The 21713-nt window shown below is 34.2% G+C and overlaps 1 protein-coding gene across 4 annotated transcripts in view; it reads right to left on the reverse strand.

The window, feature by feature from the left end:
* Window positions 1–21713, reverse strand: part of GPM6A (glycoprotein M6A) — a 368540-nt gene that overhangs the window by 143195 nt on the left and 203632 nt on the right. The window lies entirely within an intron of this gene.

Below are 21713 nucleotides of genomic sequence, written 5' to 3' on the forward strand. Positions count from 1 at the left end.
AAAAAGTCCACAAATTAATATAAAGCAAGCCATGTAAAATATACTCCAATAACAGTCTACGCTTTTCAGATAAGTCAATTAAATGTTTATTACAGCAGAGCCATTTTTCTCTGCCACCTTGAATCAACATGCTGCAGAAATCCAAGTCATAATCCATCAATCAGCCCAATGGAATGAAAGCACAAAAAGAGAGGTTATATTTTAGTCAGTGTTGACGAGAATATGAAACAGGAAACCTTGAGAATGAGAAAAAAATGAAAATTTCAAAAGACACTAAATTCTAGAAAATCTTCAGATTATAAAAAGCCAAGGACACAATATACCTGACATCACTCTTAATTTGTGGTGTGAGAATTTCCATAACAATTGCAAGAAGTTGAAACCAGAGATTTTTTTTTAAAGGGACGACAAAAGAGATAACACATCCATGGGCAAAGGCTTTTTCAGAAGGAATCTATGGCAAGATCCTTAATACAACTTTCTTAGAGAAAAATTTCAATTCAATATTATACTGAGTCTATCCTAAAAGTGTCCCATTTTGAACTGACTTACTCCCTGTGTTAAGTCAATTTATATGTAAATTCTATGGAAAATTAGGTTAACGTGCCTTTTTCATGTAACTGACAGTGAGAGCAAATGCATCTTGCCACTTGGCTTCCAAACAAAGGCCTAGCCACAACCTTGACATGAGGAAGGGAATCAGGAAGGAGGAACAGAAGCTCAGACTGAAAGAGCAAACTGTGCTGATTCATGATGTCAAAACTTGAGCTGCTGCCAAAAAAGTCAGGTGTGCAAGGGATCTCTGAGCATATTTTAACTTGTTCAGTCTCTAATACATTCAACCATTGATCTTGGAAGCATGACAAGGGTTAGCAACAGCTAAGAGGCTGCCCTGGGAAATCAGTTTCATGAACAGGCAAAGTAAGAATCCCTACTTAAATAATATGTAGTTTCACATGTTTTTCCTAGCAAAGTTTTAATTTCCTTACTAACTCTTACTATTCAATTTCACATTTACACATGATTTATCGAACCCCCACCATGATTTTTAAAATAGCCTAATACACTTTAATATATGCAAATGAAGAATTATATAAAATAAGTGGAACTCCTGGGAACAAAGGGAAAATAAATTCATATACATAGAAATGGTGAAACCAATAGTGAGGTAAATCTCCAAATCTCATAGTGTCAAGGACTACGTACACAAATGAAAGTCCAACAGCTAGCCTTGTATAAAGAAAATATAATCTTTGCAAAAAGCAAAGAAAGAAACATTTTATGCACACACGGATGTGTGCATGTGTTTTAATAACAGACATTTATAAATTCCGAATTTAATTTTAGACCAATGAAAAAATTATTAAGGATATATGTGTAGAGGAAGATTGTAGTAGGGAAGATAGTAAGTAAACGCAAGATAGTGAGGTATACTGTTGTTATGCAAACATACATAGGCTTTGGAGGAGAAGAATTTGGTGTTTGAATCCTAGTTCTGGCAATAACTAGCTATGGGGCCATAGTGAGTAAGGGCCTGACATATTAACTAGAGATAATGAAGATCATAGGTTTTATTTATTGTCTTTATGAAAAATAGCACTCAGCCTTTAAGAACCTTGGCAAACCTGTTTATTATTATCTCTTTATTATTATTATAATACTGAGTAGAGAGTAAAAAAATTACATATCTTAGTCCCTATCCTATCATAAGGTACTCGACAAATAATAGAGGCTTTTTAATATTAATTTATACTAAACATGCAGTTATTTCTTCATATAACATGCAATTGTGAGATAGAGAACATTATCTTCTTTATTTAGTTAAAAAAAAGGTAAAAATAATCTCTACAAGAGTCCACAAGTGAATGTATTATATCTACTTATGGGATTAGTCTTTATATTTTATAATTAGCAAAACAGCCAATTTTTAACTAGAAAATATCAAGACACACCAAATCTTAAACATAATTAATTTACTAACAGGATGTTAAATTAGCATAAATGAATTTGATATGCTATAATTTTCAACCTTCTCTTCAATGTTATTAGAAATCAACAATGTGCGCTATATACTGTCTACAGATTATGAAGACCATAGGAGTTTATTCAACTTTCTTAGATTAAAAATAGATTTCATTCTGATGGTAAGGAAACTGTAAAAATTAACTAATAAAAATTTTTTTAAATCCCTCAGATTATATGATAGGAATTATTTTTGTTTTATAACATTTACACATCAATTAAACCATAAAGGACAGTTTATCATCTAAAATAATGTTTTTAGTTAGTTCACTTGCTATTCATAGAGCAGAAACTCTGCAAACTACTTACTTTAGAATTTACTTATTTATCACTCATTTATTTCACAGTATAATGGAGCACAGATTTGCATGTAATCTGCTTACCTTTCAACTCTGACTCTACTACAATGCTTATTAAAAAATGTCAGAGTAGAACTTAAAGATTACTAGGTTGGGACCAGCAGAATTCTGTTTTCTTATGGGATTAATGTTTTCTGTGGGAAAAATTATCCTAAGGAAGGCTGAAGCACTTAGATCTAGGCTACAAATATTACACTGATATTAATAGAGTTGGGTACTACTATTTAAAATTCAAGTTTGGTGTCTGTCACTGGCACTCATCCAATAGCCCAGGTTCATGATGACAAAGAAAACTCTGTAAGGGGTCAGGTGCAGTGGCGCATGCCTATAATCCCTGCACTTTGGGAGACCAAGGCAGGTGGATCACGAGGTCAAGAGATTGAGACCATCTGGCCAACATGGTGAAACCCCATCTCTACTAAAAATACAAAAATCAGCCAGGCATGGTGGCAGGCGCCTGTAGTCCCAGCTCCTCAGGAGGCTGAGGCAGGAGAATCGCTTGAACCCAGGAGGCAGAGGTTGCGGTAAGGTGAGACAGCGCCACTTCACTCCAGCCTGGCGACAGAGCAAGACTCCGTATTGGAAAAAAAAAAAAGAAAAGAAAACTCTGTAGGATAGTGGAAAAATCAAACAACATAGTTTTTTCCTTATTAAAGACGCCTCAGATGCCTCAAATTTTTCTACTGAGTATGACATAGATGACTATAATTACCTAATAACTTTATCACCTTAACAACATGTATATCTACTAAATATATAAAAATAACATAATTACTATATACAACAACATATTATATATTATGTAATTGTAACAAACAGATATATCAATACTATAATCATATAGTGATAGCTTGTGAATTACTATATAATTATACATATATATAATACATAAGTATAAATATCAATTATCCAGTTGGAATAAAATTTACTAATTTTTTACAAATTTATTGTATAACATTGTTAGTAATTGAGGTAAAATCTGTATTACAAAACGATATTCCAGAAACAAAGAATAGTTGATAGTAAGCTATCCAGTTCCCAGAAACGCTTATGGAAAGGATGAGAGAGTGGCTCCACGCTTTCTTTATTCTGCCTCACCCACTCTTGTTCTTTATCTATCCTGTGAGGACTGCAGTTTCTCACCATACTGCCTGTTTAAATCTTACCCTGCTTGATGCAATCGTTGTTACCCATTTGATGTGGAAGTCTTTATGAATAGCATCTGACCTATAAAAATATTTTAAAACTCTCATGCACAGGTAGAGCAATTTCCATTTTATTTTAGCTTTATAATGTATACTAGACATCCTCCCAAATCAATATAGATTTACATCATTCTTCTCCAAAGGAAATTATATTTCACAGAAGAACTTAGGCTATATTATCAATATTGAATATTGAGTGTATTGAATAGCATTCATGTGGCTTCTAGTTCAGTAGGCGGGTTTCGTATGGGGCAACATGAATGTGTGTTTGCCTTGTTGGTACTGTTCTACCACAGCTTTTCAGGTCTCATGGCCCTCACGAATATGTTCTACCATCACCAAGACAAATTAAGGATAGTCTGCTTCACGCATCTCTAGAGGCAAACACTGAAGGTCAGTTAACAAATTTAAAAAAAAGAAAACTTTTCTGTTAAGCACAATAAAAATGAACATCTCTGCTCTTAGTTTTTCCCTTTGGCAACAGATAAACCCACCTGATGGTAGCATGATTGTTACCTAAAAGGTTAGCACTACATATATTCTGAGTAAGGAAATACGAGGGTAAAATTTTAAAAGGAAAGTGAATAGTAACTATAAGTTCAAAATGAATGTGTTTTATGAAAAGAATGACTTCTTCCAGAGAAGGTAATACACATGTATTCATTTTGAAAAGGATAATACAACCATAATAAATTACAGTAACTCAGAGGTGGCAGTATGCTCAGTGAAAAAAAAAATAGTTTAAAGTCAGAAAAAATTAGTATTTTAATTCATGTGTTAACTTTTTTTTGTTTTTGAAATGGAGTCTTGCTCTGTTGCCCAGGCTAGAGTGAAGTGGTGTGATCTCGGCTCACTGCAACCTCCACCTCCCAGGTTCAAGGGATTCTTCTGCCTCAGCCTCCCAAGTAGCTGGAATTACAGGTGCCTGCCACCATGCCCAGCTGATTTTTTTTATTTTTCGTAGGGACGGGGTTTTTTCATATTGGCCAAGCTGGTCTGGAACTCCTGACTTCAGGTGATCCACCCGCCTCAGCCTCTCAAAGTGCTGGGATTACAGGCATGAGCCACCATGCCTGACCCACGCATTAACTTTTGATAATTCACTTGCATGAGCTTCCTATTTCTTACTCTGCAAAAGGAAGTGGATATGTACAAGAGCACAGTTTTCTGTCTCTTTTGTTCATCCCTAGTGCTTGGCACAGAGTAGGCACTCAACAAATATCTGTGGAATTCATGAATGGCTATCATGCAGTTATGGTGAGACTTAAATAGCGTAACACAGTGTGTCACATTCAACACATTCAAGCCTATGTTTACCTATTTTATAGTTTTTGTTTAATGATTTCATATGTCTCAATAAGAATGTAACTTATTTTAAACTGTGTCTTAAGGTTAATGAAAATTTGAATTTCCGCTACACAAATTAGCCAGTGTTTTCTGAATAATACCTAAAATATCTAGACACTATAGTGCTTTAGAGAAGCAAGAAAACTAATTTAACACTTGGGACTGTGATTATCATAGCCAAGACTTATAGAGCCTTACCATGATTCAGCCTTGCAAGAATCCAATGAGAAGACACCATTATCATTTTTACATTTTATGGTTGAGAAACCTGAGGTTTCAAGATATTTTGGGACAATCAGTCCCCAGTGTGTTCTCTATCTCTGAAACAAGTGAATTTGTAATCACCCATCTATAATAATACTATGTTTTATTGGATGAATGTAAAAACTTCCTAATGGTAGGATTAAGCCAAATCCTGAATTCGGTCTACTCAGATTAGTGAGGTTAAATGATAAAAGGTATAGAAAAGATGAACTTGTGGTGGAGGAATTTAGGAGCCTTAGAAAGTATATGATCAATCAATTAGAAGGGCAAGATATTAGGAGAGGCCAGAAATGAAATATATAGTTAATCACCAAAAAGATCAAATAAATCAGAGATGTACAAAAGCAGTCTATAAATGAAGCAAAGAGCCTCAGGCACAGTAATAAAAAAATAAAAAATAAAACAAAAAAGATAACGTTCACATTAATGTCTTTAATTTTAATAACACGACTCAAACAACACCCACCGTGCGAAAATAAGATCATACAAGCACACACATGCTTCTATCAGAGGCCCAAGTGGCCTGAGGAATCCCAAGTGGTCTGTTTGTTTGGATGCCCTGAAGAAATGAAGGGAAGAGGGTGTCATGGAGGGGCACCCAGAGCTCTTCTGTTGTAGCATTGACCAAAAAAGGTGCAGGCAAAGAAGGAAACATATTTCTTATATCATTAATGACATCCCTACTTCTGGATCTGAAATTACTTGCCTCTCAACTTTAACCACGTCAAGCTTCCTAAAACCCCTTCCTTTTTGAACTTCTACTTCACAGCACCAGCTGATCTTCCATACAGTTCTCTGATACTTCTGCTCTTTTCCTTCCTTTGCCTTCTAACTATGGGCGTTCACTTCATTTTGGTCATTACCTCAATGATTTATTTTTGCTTCTGATTTCCTGCACTTGAAACCTTTAACTAGGGTCTCTATGCATATTCACATTTTAAAAATTCACAATCTTGATCATTCATTTGAGATTTATTTCACATTTCTAAAGGCTGTGGAACTTTGGGCATGCTATATAACATGGCCATTGGGATGACTCTCCTGTGCAAATGTCCTAAGATATCTTGAAATCTCAGGTTTCTCAACCATAAAATGTAAAAATAACAATGGTGTCTTCTCACTGGATTCTTGCAAGGCTGAATCATGGTAAGGGTCTACAAGTGTTGGCTATAATAATCACAGCATTGTTATTATTATCAATTTTGTGCTAAACCCTAAAACGTTTAGGCTAAAATTTTCCCATTATCTGACCCCAATTTTATTTCACAGACCATTCTTCCATACACTCTAGGATAAACGAGGAGAATATCTTTGTGTTTCCCAACAATTTTTTCCCCTCAACCACCTAGGTTTTTGCTGGTACTATTTTTCATTATGGAATATCATGTCATCTGCTTTCACCCTTCAAAATCTTAATCATCCTTGAAGGGTTCTACAAAAATGTCACCTTTATGCAGAATCTCTCTAAAATCTCAACTGAAAGAATACTAAGGAAATTAAACCCAGTCCTGTAAGGTAAAAGTGCTACGTCATGTCTTCCTCCCCTTACATATCTCTAATATGTTTTTCAAAGATGGAAATAATGTTCTGTTCATCATTGTTTTCTTGATGGTCTTTTTTAATACAATGTAGCAAATTAATAAAACTCAAATGCAACTATACTCTCCAGTTTATGTCAGTTTATTACATCCGATTAACTAGTAGAAAGACAAGCCATGGAAATTACAGATAAGTTGTTATTACCTTATACATTTAAACTACTTATATTCCATATGTAGTATAAATTACATTATTTATTGCCTGTAGCTTAAGAAATAGAACTTATTAATAAATAAATGTCAAAATTAAGTAGTGAAAATAATTATTCTCATTTCTTTAATATACGATGTTACCGTTTGAACTACTAAAATACTCTTTATATACCATCATTTTAAAATAAATATTTAAGCTTATTTTGTTGTCAATACACTGAGTAAACTTAACACAGACATGGTAATATCTGTACACGTAATAGAAATCTGAAAAAAATTTATTTTCATAAGTTATTAGCAATGATGGAGCAAAACTCACATAGTAATGCTATTAAATTATTTTCAAAATTTTCTAGTTTAATGATGGTTTATTTAATTTGCTTTTGACCTTGTTTTATTTATCAAAATGAGAAATGTTTTGGATTAACGTTTTTAAAAAAGTAATTTAAAAAATTTTTTGGCCGGGCGCGGTGGCTCAAGCCTGTAATCCCAGCACTTTGGGAGGCCGAGACGGGCGGATCACGAGGTCAGCAGATCGAGACCATCCTGGCTAACACGGTGAAACCCCGTCTCTACTAAAAAATACAAAAAAAACTAGCCAGGCGTGGTGGCGGCGCCTGTAGTCCCAGCTACTCGGGAGGCTGAGGCAGGAGAATGGCGTGAACCCGGGAGGTGGAGCCGAGATCGCGCCACTGCACTCCAGCCTGGGCGACAGAGCGAGACTCCGTCTCAAAAAAAAAAAAAAAAAAAAAAAAATTCACCTTTGCCATAATAATAAGGATGCTAAACATAAACATAAATTATTAAATAATCAGACACTGCCTTGTCACCCTATTTTCATCTACATAAGAAACCTAACTCTAATAGAATTTGTGTCCGATTAAGTCACATTAATTTTGCCACTAATTTTTTTTAAAATAATGGATAAAGGAGTAGCACAATTGCGAATTATTCATGATGTTATATTTTTCTCCATTTTTGTCAGAAATTCTTTTAATCCTTTTGACTTCAATATTTCATAAATTAAATTAATGAAGAAATTCAGTATTTGTGGAATACCAAGTTAAATAATATGAAAGAAGCTTAACATACGACTTAAAACAATGCACAATTTTTGAAGCATAATATTAAAGCTTATTATTTATTTGTGCCAAATTATATGCTTTGATATAATTAAATAAAATGAATGCAGACTTTGATTCAATTCCTTAAGGCAGAGATAGTAAATGGAACAAATGAACTGTATCATTTAAATGTTTTATACTTTAACTGGGAAATGGATTGTATTTGAATTTATATAGATTGATAAGAATTATCGGCAATATTTTATGAATTTCCATTTTGTCACATTATATCCCAATATTTGCAGACAAAAAAATTAGAAAAATAAATTTTCGTAACAAAAACTTCAAATCAGAGGAGAAAAATAAAGACTCAAATTCATTTTATGAGACTCATTCTATTTGCATAGCCTCAGAGTATCTCTCTGAAACATATACCAATTACAATGGTATATTAATATATCCACAAATTTTTTGATATCCCTTCCTCTAGGAAGTGGAGCTTATCACCCCTCTTTAAAAGTGTAGTATAGACAGAACGTCTCACTTTCTTAACATACATAGTTTGAAAGGGGAAAAATAATAACTTCATAGTGAAGTAACCTAGTAGACAACACCTTAGCCAAGTGATCAATGTTAATATTTCCAGTAATAAATATGGTGGATAATATGTGCTTCTGGATATGAAGTGATGAGAGAGGCAGATCACTTTTGTCCTATTCTTCCCCCAAATCTATAATCCCATTCTAATCATGAGAGAATATCAGACAAACACAAAATGAGGGAAATTCAACAAAATACATGACTAGCATTCTTCAAAAGTGTCAGGTCATGTAAAACAAAGAAATATGGAAACACTGCCACAGCTTGTAGGAAACTAATGCAACAGTAGTTACTTGGATTGTATCCTAGAACATTAAGTGACATTAGCAGATAACTAGTAGATAACATTAGCAAATCCAAATAAAGTCTGCAGTTAATTGGAGATTATTATAACAATGTTAATTTATTAATTTTGATTAATGTACTATGGTTATGTAAACATTAGAGGAAGCTGGCTTAAGTGTATAATCCTAGTTTCTGTACTATCTTTGCAATGCTTTTGAAAATGTAAAATTATTTCAAAATTAAACAATTGAAGGAGAAATTCATCTCATGAGTAAATAAAATAATGAATGTGAATTCTAATGAACTAGTCAAAAACAAATTACCATGATTATAGTCAATATCATCATTACTATCATGACCTCTAAATATGCTGTGTGTGTGTGTGTGTGTGTGTGTGTGTGTGTGTGTAATCATATATGAGAATGAACAATATTGCCAGAGGCTGAGGCAGTATTTGGTTGTGATTAAAGACACAAACTCTTGAGAGCAAATTCTCTAAGTATGAGTACTGGCCATTGCACTTCTCCACTATCAAATTAAGTTACTAGCCTCTCCATAAATCAATTGTCTCAATCCTAATAAGAAAAGTAATAGTACCTACATTTGGTAATAGTCGAAGATCTCAATTCATCCCCTTTCTGTATACCCATGCTGCCTATTACATGGAAACATAGAATCTAATTCCCCCTCCTTGAAGCTGGGCTAGCTTTAGTGACTTGCCTTTGCAAACACAATGTGACAGAAGTGAATTTCTTCAATTTCCAAAGCTAGATCATAAGAAGCCTTGCGACTGTTGCCTTAGTCCCTAAGATTACTTGCTCTGGGGATGTCCCCTGACCGAGTCCAGTCGCCATGCTATGAAAAGTCCAAGTTCCACGCAGAGGCCACACCTGGGAATTCTGGCTCAGAGTCTCAGCTAAGCTCACAGCCATCACCCAGCATCAACTGAGCCCTCTGAGACATTCCAGCCCAATCAAGCTCCGAGAAGACTGCAGATGTCCCAGCATCTTGCAGCCAACATCACATAGAACAGAAGAATGAATCAGACAACCCACATAACTGTGAAAAATAATAAATGAATGTCTTAAGCTACTAACTTTGGGGCTTTTTGTTATGCATCATGCCTCCTACAGCTGTTGGGAGAATAGAATTAGTAACCATATTGTATTAATATTAACTATTGTTATAGTTATTATTTTCATCTCCTCTAAAGCACCCTTAACAGTTACTCAAACTGATTATTCTTTTAAATCCCTTCCCCTCTTAGGCAGAACTAAAGAAGAAACCCCTTTTTTTAGCATTTGCATTCATACTACTCACATGTTTTCAACAGATTTCACATAGATCATTAGAAAAATTCTACTAAAAGAAATATGCCAGAATATAACTTAGAGTTTGAAAAATAGATGCAGATAAATCAGAACTGTATATAAAGACAAATAAGATTACTCCCCTCATAACTGGGATTAATTCAACAGCTAGTTACAGAACATATGCCACAAGCCAATCACCATGGCTGGGCAAGGCGGATTCAATGAGGAACAAGATGGAAATGGTTCCTTCCTAGTGTAGCTTGCAGATTCAGTCCAATCAGAAAGACAGATAATTACAGAAGCAATTATAATAGAGGGCCATAAACACTTTGATAGAGAAAAAAGAAAAAAAAAATGAGAGAGCATAGCATAAACCTATAGTTTCCAACCTGTGACCCAAGGCATCTCACAGAGTGGCAGCAAACTCACAGGATATTGCTGGATATTTTAAACTTTCAACAGAAAACACAGTGACATCCATTAACTTAAAAGTGCTAGGTGTTTCTTTTGACTTAGAGACGCCATGAGGAGAAATTACTAGGACACTACAGACACCATGAATTGAGAATGTTTAAAATCTCAGGTAGAGACACTTACAAATAACACCATCTTTTTTGAAGGTCAGGGAAGGTTTTTTTGTTTTTTGTTTTTTTTTTTAAATGACTAGCAGGTATTCAGTTGGCAGGTAGCATTTGATCCAAATTATCCTTCTTCTCTCCCTTTTCCTGACTCTCCCCCTGCCACCGCCCCAATTACCTCAATTTGGGCATCTATAAAGTTCCCATGCTGAACATTTGCCCCCTCTACTTTTTTCAGTTCCTCACTTCTGATTGTCTATTTTCATCCCATATGGTGTCTTAGTGTCACTTCAAACTCAAAATGTCTAAAATAACACATTTTTCCTTTACCCAGCACCTTCTCCTGCCATTCCTGTTTCTCTATTCTCCTTATCACTCATGAAAGCACCTTGAGTCTAGACGTTCTCTTCTCCCTCAGAACTAATACGATATGTGCTTTATCAGTCCATGCTCCCTTGAGTCAGTTGCACCCTTTCATTCTATGACTTTTCCCTTGGTCTGACCTCTATCATCATCCACCTCCAGTCTCACTCTCTAATCCATTCTGCACAAAACCTCCAGACTAATTTCACCACAATTCTTTCTCCAACAGAATGTGAGACCGAACACACACAAAATGAGAATTAGCCAAACTTTCTTTCTCTTAGTTCAAGGAACAAGGGTAAACTTTATTCTTTAAAGAGAAAGAAAAATATCTGTGGTCTTCCTTAAAAGGGTTTATTAACCTTTCCAGCCACTTGCTGGATGGCATTCCCTCCCACAACTGACCTCCCCCTGTGAGTTTTCCTTTAGCCTGTCATCTCGGTGTTTTTTTTTCTTTTGTTTTTCTATTTCTCCCTCTGTTCTTTTTTTTTTCTTTACCCTTGATACGTATGACTGTTCAAATCTTTATCAAAGATCAAAAAACACAAAAAATAGCATCCCTTTCACTGGATGTGACATGCCAACTAATAACATTCATCTTAAAGCTTTAATAATGTATTTAATGAGGTATGCGCTATAGAGAATAAAGCTGAAATGATTTTCTCAATAGTTTCACTGATAATACTCCCTCAAAAGTCCTCCTTGACCTTACCTTCCACATCTGTCATAAAAGGGTGACACTGTTGGCCACTCGCTCCCTGTGAACTCTGTTCTCCTTTGATTCAAGGGCACATCCTCTCTTCTGTGACAATTTAACATTCTGTTTCCTGTTCTGAGATTTTTTCTAAATTGTTTTTTTAAGTCACTATTTTTGGTCCTTTTTTTCTACCTTTACGTTGATTTCACCAGTATCAACATCACCAATGATCGCATACTTGTTGATGATTTACAAGTACAGATTTCTAATTCAGCTTTTTTCCCCAAATCACAACCCGTGTATCTAATTGCTTTACTGACAAAACTCTTCCTAGTCAGACAAATTTAATATATGCAAGACATAATTTTCTTTGAAAAATCTGTTCCCTTTGCTCTCACTTCTGAAACAAGAATATTCACAAGCAATATAAAGCACCATTTTAAAATGACAGTTTTACCTACTAGAATATAGTCTCCATGAAGGCTGGTTTTGGCGTGTTAGCTTGTTTCTAATTACTGTCTTCCCAGCAACTTGATTACAGCTGGCCCACATTGGGTGCTCGTTATATATTTATTAAATGATGAACGAACGAACAAATCAATCTCACGAAGATGAAAAAAGTCATACATAGATATACTGTGAGGTTTTAAGTTTTGAAAATTACACTTTTCTATTGTTTCATCCTCTCTTCCTCATTTTTTCCATCTACATTCTTCTCATCCTTTATTTCAGATTTGACTTTGCTAGCACCTCGCTTCTCCACCTCACCCTCCTCCTCCAGCCTCTTTTTGTCCCTTTGTGGATATTCATTAATATGTGTAACTCCAGTCAAAGCAAATGGAAAGGGGAGAGAGAGGATGTGTCTGAACAGGGAAGAGCAAGACAGAGAAGAGAACAAACAACAGAAAGGAAAAGGAGAAACATCTGAAAATAGATTTAAAGAATAAACGAAGGAGGATGAAAACAAAGATTTTTAACTGATATGTCAAGAAAAACAAAAGGAACAGTCAGAGATACATGTATTTTCAATCCTGAAATCAAGGGAAACCGTCATTTGTTTTTCAAAGAAATTTCTTTAAATTGGCAAGACATATTCGGTCTGTGTTATTAATAGAAATAAAAGTAGAAACATACGACTTTAAAAAAAAAAATAACATTTTTGAATCCCAATACTTGAAAAGCTTTAATCAAAGCAATCAAAGCATCATACAGATGCAAATATAACACAGACAAAACCCTCATCCCTAAACCTAGAAAATTTAATGTTAGAGACAGTTATAAACTAAACTGAAACTAGATTTTATTACTGTTAATTATTTGCATAGCAGAAAATGAAAATTTTGCAGAATCATGCATCTATAGTGTTACAGGGGAATTTCAGAAGTGGATTTTGTTTTAGAAGTACATTTTAAAATACCAGCCAAGGATGAGCAAATACTTGAACCTATCCACCCTTTAATAGTTCTTAATGAAGAAATCAGACATATAAATAGAATGAAGACATTAATAAGGCTATCTAAAAATTTAAGCAAACAAAAACTGGTGCATAATGTAATAAATTAGAGCCATAGCTCCATGCAAGGAACTATGACAGAGAAAGAAAATGAGGAATATGAAAATAAAACTCATCAACGGTGCTGGTTTCATTTACACTAAGTGAACATCTCCTGGAAGTAGGAAGTTAACTTGTTTTGACCACAATGTGTTTGGTAGTGGGATTAGAAGGCAGCATGGTGCTGTAAAAAGAGTCTGCATTTGAATGAGGCCAGCAGGGTTTTAGGCCCAGTTCTATCACTAATTAGTTCCTAATCCTACACAGTTAATTTACTTTTGCAGAACAAAGGTGATCTTTAACACGTCTTCATCTCAAAAGTGCTATAATGAATAATGATTTTTAAAATTTATTTCAACAATAGACTTTTGGAATAAATGTGGCCTATTTAAAATATTTATTTTTATAGTTGATATCCATATTCAGCTTCTTGATTAATCAAAACATCCGTGTTTGAATTTTAATACAAGCATACAAATAAGAAATAATAAAATTAAGACATGCCCCCTTAATTGATCTCACATATTGATTGTCTTGTCAACTAAACTCAATTGCAGAAGCTGTAAATCTGCTATGTTCAATTTATCTTGTTTTTACTATTTTATTATCCAGATAAAAGCAGGCTAATTTTAAAAAATAGTACTTTCTAGAAAGTCAATTCCTTCTCCTAGCCCAAATGTTTTCTGAGGTGTGAGAAATCAAGGAACATGAATAACAAAAAAACATGAATTGTGTCCTAGGACATGATAACTTGCTTTAATTTTCTATCTCCAAATTTTGTCTTTATGTTAACCGTTATAGACCAGCCAAAGGAAGGGAGTTAAAATGTAGAAGAAAAAAGGTATTAATGAGTCATACCATCAAACCAACTCTCTGTTTCTCTCCTTAATCATTTGTCCTTTTACCATCTTCCTGGTCCCTAAATTTGGCTATGGCAGAACTGGCCAGCAAAGGCTGTTTCTGTGTGCCAATGTGCCTTTGTATGCCATCTGCAGATATCATCTGCCAGGCACCTCACAAAATCATTTACAAGGGGAAAGAGCTAAATAGAAATTGCCATTGATAGCAAATATATTTGTTCTGAGTAATATCAGAATTATCTCTAATAGAGAGTCCTTAATACTGTAAGACTGTTTCAACCTTTTCTTATTAAAACACATATAAAATCAAAACTATATTTTGAAATCATCTAAGTGAATTTTTAAATATCTAGCTTTTTACACATACATTTATCTTGTTAGCACTACATAAATAAATGTATAATAGCACATTCAAGGCAATTCTTAGAAATTTCTGCCCAATTTGCCATTATCTACACAGTTTTTTATTCCCCGTCTAGTTAACAGCTTTTGAGAAGCCCAGGTTCCCAATTTCTGAGCATGTTTAATCGACCACTATGGTTGTCATGCCAACCAACACAGAGAATTCTGAGCTTACATGCGGCATTTCAATACAGTGACCCAATTACTTTCTGTCAACAAATTCACCAGCAAAATAAAGGGGCTGACACATTAATGAGATTTCCTGAGACTGCACTGTAGAGATGCTTGCAGTTAGATCACCACCAGTTTTTAAAATAACTAAAATGCTATTAAGTATCACAAGTATGATTCTTTTTATCTTCTGCCTTGGTTATTGTTATCTTTATGAGTGCATTTTCTATTAAAAATGCCTGAAGTCCATATATTTTAGCTTCTCTTTCACTACAAAAGCAAATGCCACTGGGGTGTCCATGATATAAGGATACCATATTCTACAAACTGGAAGTCACTCTATCTCAACATGATTTTAATTTTATATTATACAATGAAAATTTATGAAGGCATAGGGAAAGTTGTATACCCTTTTGGTTATTGTTTTAAAAAGTCTTCATTTGAAAACCAGAAACAACAAATGCCATGAATTAAAGGACTTTACAACATGATGAAATTATCTATTCATTGCATGAAAGATATTTTGTTCCTTCTTTTAGGGAGGAAGAAAAGAGAACATAGATGTTAGCACTAGGTTGAAACAAATATTTAAACTAATTCCTTAGACATATAATATACAAAATGTTTTAACTTCACCTGGGTATTTATTATATTTACAACTAAAGTTTGCTTTAATGGGGAGTGGTTGTGTGTATGAGAGAGAGAGAGAGAGAAAAGAAAAAAAGAATAAATACAATATGAATGTACCTATTTTCTGGCAAATCTTTTTCCTATGTCTTTTGGACTAGAGTTCCATTTTTTCACACTTTATAATCATGTTATGCATAGGCTCTATTAGGTAAAAGAAAATTGATTCTCAGATGAGTTTATTTAATAAATAAATCAGATGGCAGATGGGCTTTATTAAAACAAGTAGAGATAAATAAAATGTATAAATAGAAAATATATTCTTGTTTTAGCAAGATGACAAGAATTTAATAATATTTTTACATTACTCTTGATAATATTAGCTTTAAGAAATGCATCTAAAATTAATAGACGCATAGACATGGAATTCTAGCACCACTCCTTAGCATTGCAAATAGGAAAATTAAGGTCTCAGAGGTTAAGTGACTTGCCATATGCCACCAAGTCAACTGGTGGTAGTCACACAATTTGGAGTTTGCTTCATGATTTGACATTAATTTGTAGACTGATGGATGTATTGTTATAAACGTCCCTATATGTAAAGTAAGAGCAATTGATAAAAGGTTAAATTTGCCTATTTAAAATTGAACTCAGAAATTGATTGCAGTCACCATCTTAATCCACATAACAGAGAAGAGATTCAATTTTCTCTTACTTAATAGATGGAGACTACTAACAAAATGATTATATCAAAATGAAAGCACTCATCTAAAACATACAGAAGCAATATTCATTACAAAATAGTGACATTCATATTTTACCCATTTATTCATACACATACGCACACACACACACTTTTCTGTAACAAGAGCAAACTAGTTTCCAAATATTTTATGGCTTTTATGCCTTCTGGAAATTGACATATTGTCCTTCTACACTCCCAGAAATACTTCTATATATTAAAATCTTTATGGGGAGCCTACTTTTTAAATCAAATTGATGCTTTGATACCATAGCATGTGGCCATATTTAGTTATTAATCATATAACCTGAGGAGTCTTCATAAGACCTAAGCAGTCATCAGTAAAATTAGCATTGAAATAAAATAATTTATAAAGCTGCAAATAAATGATTGTATTTGTTTATAGTATAACAGTTATTGACTCTGGTTTAAGTAATTTGATCTTATTATAAAAACATATTTCAGTCTTCTTAATTTCCAACTCATATGTGCTAAAAAATTTTAAGCTCATATGTTCAATCTCTCTGTTTACTGGTAGTAACATATAGTGTTTATTTCTTCTGGTTATGCATTGGATTGAAATTGCCATGCCAATAAATAGTTAAGTCAAAGGTGTAGAATGTATTAAGCTCAGAGTGTGGGTTATACCGTTTTTTTAAAATTCTGAAGCTTTATACTGGATATTTGGTATCTACTCTTTCAAGTACATTTAAAAATAAAAAATAAGACTAGAAAAAATTAAATGAAGAAAATAGCCAAAAAGAAGAGGCAATCTTGTATGTTTTTTTACTGCTCTTGTGATACATTTATTTTAATGGACTTGGGAAACGCATGCTTTCTTGTAAAGATACTCTGTAAAATTGGGAATGGCATTACTTTTCAAAATAACAACTAAGTTTACTTAGAATACATCACCTGATAATTATAATTGATGAATATTAGTAAAATGTGAGATGCTAAATTTCAGTTTGTTTAATAAGTTTATATTTTAAAATACAATGTAAAACTCTTTATTTTGGAATTTAACTTATAATTCTTTGACATCTGATCAGAAAGTTTATTTGCCAATTTCAAAAGAAATATTGAAATTAAAGACAGAAGTACATATGGGATTCTCATGTTATTGTATTCACAATGCCTTTTCTCTTACATATTTATATTAAGAAACCTTTCAAACATAAAGCAAATAATATAACACGCAATGATAAAGTTAACAATGTGGCCGACCATGGTGACACATGCCTTTAATCCCAGCACTTTAGGAGGCTGCAGCGGGCAGATCACCAAAGGTCAGGAGATTCAGACCAGCCTGGCCAACATGGTGAAATCCCATTTCTACAAAAAATACAAAAATCAGCCAGGCACGGTGGTCTGCACTTGTGGTCCTAGGTTTTTCATTTAACATTATATCTTAAAAAGTTATCCATGTTAATACATTCTTTAACTAGTACAGATGAGTCTACTATTATGGACTATATTATGTATTTTGGTAGAACTCTTCCAGAAAATTAATAATAATTGCCCTTCTAAAAGATGTTCTATGGCTTCATACAATATGAATCCTCTTCCTCTGAGCTATCCAGGACCCTGTTGGTGGAGATTGCCTGGATACCCACCGTCCCCATCTTACAGCAATTAAGAACATGTTGGAATAGTCTGTAAGAGATCCATGAATTCTATTTATTTGTTTATTTAGAGATGGTGTTTCGCTCTGTCCCTCAGGCTGGAGTGCAGTGGCGCCATCTTGGCTCACTTCAACCTCCGTTTCCTGGGTTCTCCTGCTTCAGCCTCCTGAGTAGCTGGGATTATAGGCGTACATCACCACACCTGGCTAATTTTTGTATTTTTATTAGAGAAAGGGTTTCACTATGTTGGCCAGGCCCGTCTCAAACTCCTGACCTCAGATGATTCGCCTGCCTCGGCCTCCCAAAGTGCTGGGATTACAAGTGTGAACCACCACGCTCAGCCGAGTTCCACGAATTCTTCTTCACATCAGACACTACTTATACTTTTTACTTCGATCATGTGATGTCTTGACTTTCAGAAATGCATTTCCCATTGTTTATGATAGTAGGAGTTCTTTTCCTCTTTAAACTCTGGGAAGCTGCCAAAATTCTTCCCGATATTTAGAGGGAAAATATTTTAAAATACTTTTTTATGATGCTGTAAATTCTGATCCTCTTGGTTCACAAATATAATTTCATCCATTTATCCTAATTAGTCTTTTGCCTTTTAGTCTTTGTTCATTTCACTTTTTAACCTTTGTTAATTTATGTCATCTTGATTTGGATTCATTTAACTTTTTAACCTTTGTCGATTTATGTCATCTTCATTTGGATGCATCTTTGGAAACCATTTTCCTTCTAGAGTAATACAGAGTCTCTGGATCTACATTGACAGGCCTAAGAAGCAACTTCACCACTTACTACTGAGTGACCTTGGAAAAATCATCAAAAATCTCTGGGTCTTAGGATCCTCATCCATAAAATAAGAGTAATAAAAGTATCTGGTTTGTATAGTTATTGTGAGGATTATGTAAATTAATAAACATAATGCACTTGAAACAGTGCTTAGCTAATGATGTTATCTTAATAAGTGTTGAATATTCATATAATTTCTTTAGATTTATGTATGTGAGTCCCTAATAGAAACCATAATCAAATGTTTATCTTGTTCATAGCCCTTCTTTGGACCTTCTATAGTATAAATATTTTCCTTTCAAAGATACAGTGCAATTACACACAATAACTTAAACAAGGAATTGTTTATTCTCTCAGTATTTACTGTCAATCATTATACTTTTCTGTTCAGAACTTTGAATTCAAGATTCATATTGCTCGGAAGTTATTCTAAAAGGATAGCATAGAAAGAGAAAAAATGAAGCTGATAATTCAATGAGCTGTATGACATTATAGAAATGTACTGGAACCTGGGGAATTGCATGACTTACGATGAATATGAAAGCCTGGAAAAAGCTTCCTGATGAGGTACTGGTTGAGGCATGGTCGGTAAGAAAGAAGATGGAAAGGAAATCATGATGGGCCTGTACACATCACCTGAGGGCGTGCCAAGAGACTATTTCAATGCTGAATGATGAGATTGGATAATAGGCCTAGAAACTTTGCTTTGGGCCATATTACAAATGGCTTGATATACCAAAATAAAGCTAATGGATTTAATTTTATAGGTAGTATAAACAATGGAAGCCTTTAAAGCAACAGAATCCATGAATATATTTTGTTTGAGAGAAATTATTCTAATTAAAGTGAATAGAGATTGGATGAAGAGAAGCATAATAAACACAACCTCAATAGCTTAAGGAAATAGTCAATTACATTACTGAGTACATGAAGATGAGAATCCGGAATTAGAAGATATTTCTGAAATGAAAGCATTTGATAACTCATTAAATATAGAAGAAAGTGTGAAAGGCATTAGTAATGACCTGTAAACTTCTAGCTTGGGACACAGTGTACATAAATGACAGATGTGATGGAAGTCAAGAACAAAGGATGTAGAGTTGATTCAGCAGTCAGTTGATAAATTCCATTTTGGACATATTGCAGCTGAGGTGCCTATGGTTATCTGAGGCAGGTAGCCTCTTCGAGGACACTCAATAATCCCTTCCTAGTAGCATTCATGTCTTTCTGAAATCTTCTCCACCTGAGTAAGGGCTGCACTTTTTGACTTGCTTCTAATGAATAGAATACGGCAGAAGCAATGAAATGTTGCTTCCAAGATTACACTATAAAAGCACTGTGGGGTGGACATGGTGATTCATGCCTGTAATCGCAACATTTTAGGAGGCCAAGGAAGGAGAATTGCTTGAGGCCAGGAGTTTGAGACCAGCCTGCACAACATACTGAGACCCTATCTCTATAAAAACTTTTAAAAAGTTAGCTGGGCATGGAGGGACACACCTGTGGACCCAGCTGGGAGGAGACTGAGGTGGGAGGATCACTTGAGCCCAGGAATTTGAGGCTGCAGTGAGTCATAATCACTACTTTACTCCAGTGTGAGTGACAGAGGAAGACCCTGTCTCAAAATAAAATGAAATATAATAAAATAAAATAAGTAAAAGTACTGTGGCTTCCAACTTACATGGAATCTCTCTCCCCATCTACCTTACATCCTTTGCTCTGGAGAAGCCAGGCACCATGGCATGAGGCAGCCCTGTGGAGAGGTTCATGTGGTACAGGACCAGGCTTGCCAACAAGTCATCACTTGAGTGAGCCACTAAGCAGATTCTTCCCCCGACTCCAACTGAACCTTCATATGAGACTACAGTTGAAACTAACAGCTTGATTGCAATCTTGTCACTTTCTAACAGGCCACCCTGTTTTTCTCAAACTATATCACTGATATTTTCTTAAATATCTATTTATTTATGTGTGAATGCTGTTTTAGTTGCTGTCTGTCCCCACCTCTTCTACATCAAAAGCTTTATAATGTAGTCTGCCTTGGACAGTGACACTTACAAGAATGGCTAGCAACTAGTCATTCTAAATTAATTATCTACTTATTTATTAATAAGACTTATATTTGTGTTACATATAATCACAAACATTGCAAGTAAATGGCTTTAAGTACATACAAGGAGGCGATATAACATAATGAATGAAGATAATAATATAATCTAAAAGATGAATAAAAATCTACTTTGATAATCTCTAATTTACCAATCAGTGCATTCAATGGTTTCTAAATATCTCAATTATTCCAACATATAGACAGTTTTCTTCCTATTTGATGGATAAGAAAATTAAGTCTCTTGATCAGAAGTTAACTGCCTGAAAACACAACCAGTATATAGCAGAGTTAGAATGTGAATTTATGTTTGAATGGTTCTGTTTATTTATTCTACCTTCCCTCTGGTACTTTGGTGTTTTTCATTATAAGTATGCAAAAGCTAAAATACAAACCAATCACCCTATTTGATTGCATTCACAATACTTTTATGTTGTTTTACCAAATATGGATTATAATTTAGGAGTGATATTTACATCTGGGAATTCTGGAAGCAGTTGTGAAGTTTAATTCCTATGGGAACTCATTATATATTCATTAGTTCAAAAACAAAGAAGCAAATAGCATGCACCAATGAAGGAGCTTGAAGACTACCTTCCTCTCAGTGATACCCCTAGGAACAAAACCTCACAATTTTTTTCCTGTCTAAACATGCTTTGAAAGTTGTTCTGACTCAAAACAGTATTTTCAAACATTTCTCATAAGTCCTGAATTGTTTTTTTGGTGTGTGTTAATCCTATGTCATTCTTTGTTGTTTTTAGTAAGTACTCAATTCTCTCAGATTACTAAAGATTCTCTTCTCTAAAAAAAATACTGGCAAATTTAATATCATATTCCATACCAATGCATGAAAAGCTGCTAGTCATTTTATTTCTTCTAGATAACTAACACATGTAAAATTGAACCAAATAATGCCAGAAAGCAAATACCTGATTCTACAGCACATGGTAATAGCTGGGGTCCTGATAGTTACAGTTCTTTCTT

The sequence above is a fragment of the Macaca fascicularis genome, chromosome 5 (genome assembly GCF_037993035.2).
Source record: "Macaca fascicularis isolate 582-1 chromosome 5, T2T-MFA8v1.1".
Lineage (NCBI taxonomy): Eukaryota > Metazoa > Chordata > Mammalia > Primates > Cercopithecidae > Macaca > Macaca fascicularis.